Consider the following 4,846-nt stretch of genomic DNA (forward strand, 5'->3'; position numbering starts at 1 on the left):
CACCAATAAAAAATAAATTTATTATTTTAAAAAAAGAAGTCATTTATATCTGATCATGATGCCCCACATCTTCTGTCTTTCTGAAGTGATTTGGCATCATAGGAATTTGTCTCACAGTAGAGAAAATAATGTTAGACTTTTGGAAATTTCCCAAATCAGAGTCACGTTTCTGCTATAACTACTAAACAATGACAAGTTTTCCCAAGAGGAATAAGGAGAATAATCATGGCTAACTTTTTTTTTTTTTTTTTTTTGAGTACTTACTACATGGTAGGGAACTTTTTTTTTTTTTTTTTTTTCATGGTAGGGAAATTTAAATGCACTAGTTAATTTAATCTTCATGACTACATAAAGTAGGTACTAAGATTATGCTCACCTAACTGATGGAGAATTTGAAATACAGAAAGGCTAAGTAACTAGGCCAGGATTACACCACTATTAGAGAATTAGTTGAGATTTTAACACTAGACTCTTCTCCCATTATAAGCTAGAGGCTAAAATAAAAATTACTTATTGCCTAAAAAACCTTTAGATTTTCTATAAAACTTGAAGGTCAAAGTGGTTACTTCCTCTAAGAAGTCTGCAGTGTTTCTCAAAAGTAATAACTAGAATTAGGAGAAGGACCATTATTTGCTGTTTTGAGATGCTCAACTCATTGTAAGATGCTTTGCCCACTTGGTCCCCAATACCTAAATGCCAATAATGCCCACCACTGCTACCTTGGGGGCCATTTCAAAAAACCAAAAATGTGGAGTAGCCAGGGTGGCTCAGCGGTTTAGCGCTGCCTTCGACCCAGGTCGTGGTCCTGGAGACCTGGGATCAAGTCCCATGTCAGGTACCCTGCATGGAGCCTGCTTCTCCCTCTGCCTGTGTCTCTACCTCTGTGTGTGTGTGTGTCTCTCATGAATAAATAAATGAATTTTTTTTTAAAAATGCACCCATGTGTTTCCAAACACCACTGCTACCTAAAGCCCTGGATTGTAATGCTATTGGGGGTCAACCTTCGCAGCTGTTGACCTAGAAATAAAGCTCCACTTTCTGCCCTAGATTTCCTCCCAAGAAGGCAGTAGCATGGAAGGAAAAGGTATTTTCTCATCAGCCTCATTCAGCCAGGATGATGAAGAGTCCCATACAGAAAACCAGCTGCAATCTCTGGCACTTTAGATTCCAATTTAGGAGCTTTGTTCATTTACTTAAGGATTTATTTCACTTTAAAAGTGCATATCCTGGCCGCCGGGTCCCGCTTCCCGCGGTCCGCCGCCCCCGCCGCCCCCGCCGCCGCCGCCCCCGCCGCCCCGCAGAGCCCGGCGCCCGCCGCCATGAAGCCAGCGAGGACTAAGACGCCCAGGAAACTTCTAGTGAAGAAAGGATCCCAAACAAGTCTTAAAGACCCAGTGGGGGTGTACTGTAGGGTGCGCCCACTGAGCCTTCCTGATCAAGAGTGCTGCATAGAAGTGATCAATAATACAACCGTTCAGCTTCATACTCCTGAGGGTTACAGGCTCAACCGAAATGGAGATTATAAGGAGACTCAGTATTCATTTAAACAAGTATTTGGGATTCATACCACCCAGAAGGAGCTTTTTGATGTTGTGGCTAATCCCTTGGTAGATGACCTCATTCATGGCAAAAATGGTCTCCTTTTTACCTATGGTGTGACAGGAAGTGGAAAAACTCATACCATGACTGGTTCTCCAGGGGAAGGAGGTCTGCTTCCTCGCTGTTTGGACATGATCTTTAACAGTATAGGGTCATTTCAAGCTAAACGATATGTTTTTAAGTCTAATGACAGGAATAGCATGGATATACAGTGTGAAGTTGATGCCTTGTTAGAACGGCAGAAAAGAGAAGCCATGCCCAATCCAAAGACCCCCTCTAGCAAACGACAAATAGACCCAGAGTTTGCAGATATGATAAATGTACAAGAATTTTGCAAAGCAGAAGAGGTTGATGAAGACAGTGTCTATGGTGTATTTGTCTCTTATATTGAAATATATAATAATTACATATATGATCTATTGGAAGAGGTGCCATTTGATCCCATAAAGCCTAAACCACCACAATCTAAATTGCTTCGTGAAGACAAGAACCATAACATGTACGTTGCAGGATGTACAGAAGTAGAAGTGAAATCCACTGAGGAGGCTTTTGAAGTTTTCTGGAGAGGCCAGAAAAAGAGACGTATTGCTAACACACATTTGAATCGTGAGTCCAGCCGTTCCCATAGCGTGTTCAACATTAAATTAGTTCAGGCTCCCCTGGATGCAGATGGAGACAATGTCTTACAGGAAAAGGAACAAATCACTATAAGCCAGTTGTCCCTGGTAGATCTTGCTGGAAGTGAAAGAACTAACCGAACAAAAGCAGAAGGGAACAGATTACGTGAAGCTGGAAACATCAATCAGTCATTAATGACGCTAAGAACATGTATGGAAGTCCTGAGAGAGAACCAAATGTACGGAACTAACAAAATGGTTCCGTACCGAGATTCAAAGTTAACCCATCTGTTCAAGAACTACTTCGATGGGGAAGGTAAAGTACGTATGATCGTGTGTGTGAACCCAAAGGCTGAAGATTATGAAGAAAGCTTGCAAGTCATGAGATTCGCAGAAGTGACCCAAGAAGTTGAAGTAGCGAGACCAGTAGACAAGGCAATATGTGGTTTAACACCTGGAAGAAGATACAGAAACCAGGCTCGAGGAGGTCCAGTTGGAGATGAACCACTGGTTACAGAGGTGGTTTTACAGAGTTTTCCACCTCTGCCTTCCTGTGAACTTCTGGACATCAACGACGAGCAGACTCTTCCCAGGCTGATCGAAGCATTAGAGAAACGACACTATTTACGGCAGATGATGATTGAGGAGTTTCACAAACAATCTATTACGTTTAAAGCGTTGTTACAAGAATTCGACAGTACTGTTTTAAATAAAGAAAACTACATTCAAGGAAAACTAAATGAAAAAGAAAAGGTGATCACAGGACAGAAATTGGAAATAGAACGACTGGAGAAGAAAAACAAAACTTTAGAGTATAAGATTGAGATTTTAGAAAAGACAACTACGATCTATGAAGAAGATAAGCGCACTCTGCAACAGGAACTCGAGACTCAGAACCAGAAACTTCAGCGGCAGTTTTCTGACAAACGCAGACTGGAAGCCAGGCTGCAGGGCATGGTGACGGAAACGACCATGAAGTGGGAGAAAGAATGTGAGCGCCGGGTGGCAGCCAAGCAGCTGGAGATGCAAAATAAACTCTGGGTCAAAGATGAGAAACTGAAACAACTGAAGGCCATTGTTACTGAACCCAAAGCCGAAAAGCCGGAGAGACCCTCTCGGGAGCGGGACCGGGAAAAAGTCACTCAAAGAGCTGTCTCTCCGTCACCAGTACCTAACGCACCACCAATTCGTCTCCGCCACAGACGATCTCGCTCTGCAGGAGACAGATGGGTAGATCATAAGCCTGCCTCTAACGTGCAAACTGAAACAGTCATGCAGCCACATGTCCCTCATGCCATCACAGTATCTGTTGCAAATGAAAAGGCACTAGCTAAGTGTGAGAAGTACATGCTGACCCACCAAGAACTAGCCTCCGATGGGGAGATTGAAACTAAACTAATCAAGGGTGATGTTTTCAAGACAAGAGGTGGTGGACAATCTGTTCAGTTTACGGATATTGAGACTTTAAAACAAGAATCGCCAACTGGCCGAAAACGAAGATCTCCCACAGCAGCACCTGCCCCACCAGATGGTACAGAATCTGAATGGACTGATGTAGAAACAAGGTGTTCGGTGGCTGTGGAAATGAGAGCAGGATCTCAGCTGGGACCTGGCTACCAGCATCATGCACAACCCAAGCGCAAGAAACCATGACCCGACCATCTTTTCATTTGTGTTGGTGATTTCTCCAAAGCCATCCCAGGAGTCTTCTGAATCATCTTGCAGAACTGCAGCTTTGTTGAATATCACAGACCTCAGATATATTATACACTGGTGCAGATCAATGGTTCCAAAGATACCTAGGATTCAGCACACTTTTTATATTCTATGCCTTGCTATATGAACTTTTATAATGCTATTGTTTTGTATATTTCTTGTGTACTTAATAACTAATTCGCACAAGTGTTTTGTTTTGTCTTGGGTGATTAAAGAAATATATATATAGACCACACTTTTTTATTGTGACTTTTCCAGCTCTTGTCTGAATACTTAGGGTTTTATAAACAAAACAAATGCTGCTATAGATTAGCTTGCAAGAATGCACTTTAGACATATTTGACAATTCGAACTTTCAAAATAAGAATGTCACAGTGACTCGCCAATACTAAAACCATTTTAGGAAGTTGTTTTGAATTCTGTATGTATATATACACTTTCTGACCTTTTAGATATACCAAAAGAATTAAAATAAACACTAAGAAATAAAAAAAAAAAAAAAAAAAAAAAAAAGTGCATATCCTGCCAAAGTGGCAACACTTTAAACAATCCTGTAAGCGTCCCTTAATAAGAACAAATTGCAAATCATCTCAAAATCAACCAATCAGTAAATGAAGACATTTATTGACGAGTACTCAAAGTGTTAAAGGGCTAGGCCTCTGCTCTGTCCCCACAACATTTGCCTACAAAGTTAATGAGCATGCTACCAGACCTCAGATGGAAGGCAGTTCTAGAGTTAAAAACGCTTCTTAAATTTTGTGCTTATCATGGCATTAACCAACCTTTTAACACATTTCCCCAAAAGCCTAATGAACTCACCTTGCCACATTACAAGCCTTGTAATTTTGCCATTGGGAGTAAATGGATGAACAAAGAAACTTCCTCTTGGTCTGCTACCTTAATCCTAGCTGTTT

General features: G+C 41.4%; 1 pseudogene; it reads left to right on the forward strand.

Annotated features, from left to right (window-relative positions):
* The first annotated feature begins 1,258 nt into the window (after positions 1 to 1,258).
* LOC140633413 (kinesin-like protein KIF23 pseudogene) lies at positions 1,259 to 4,167 on the forward strand (annotated as a pseudogene).
* Positions 4,168 to 4,846: the final 679 nt, after the last annotated feature.

The sequence above is a fragment of the Canis lupus genome, chromosome 5 (assembly GCF_048164855.1).
Source record: "Canis lupus baileyi chromosome 5, mCanLup2.hap1, whole genome shotgun sequence".
Taxonomy (NCBI): Eukaryota; Metazoa; Chordata; class Mammalia; order Carnivora; family Canidae; genus Canis; species Canis lupus.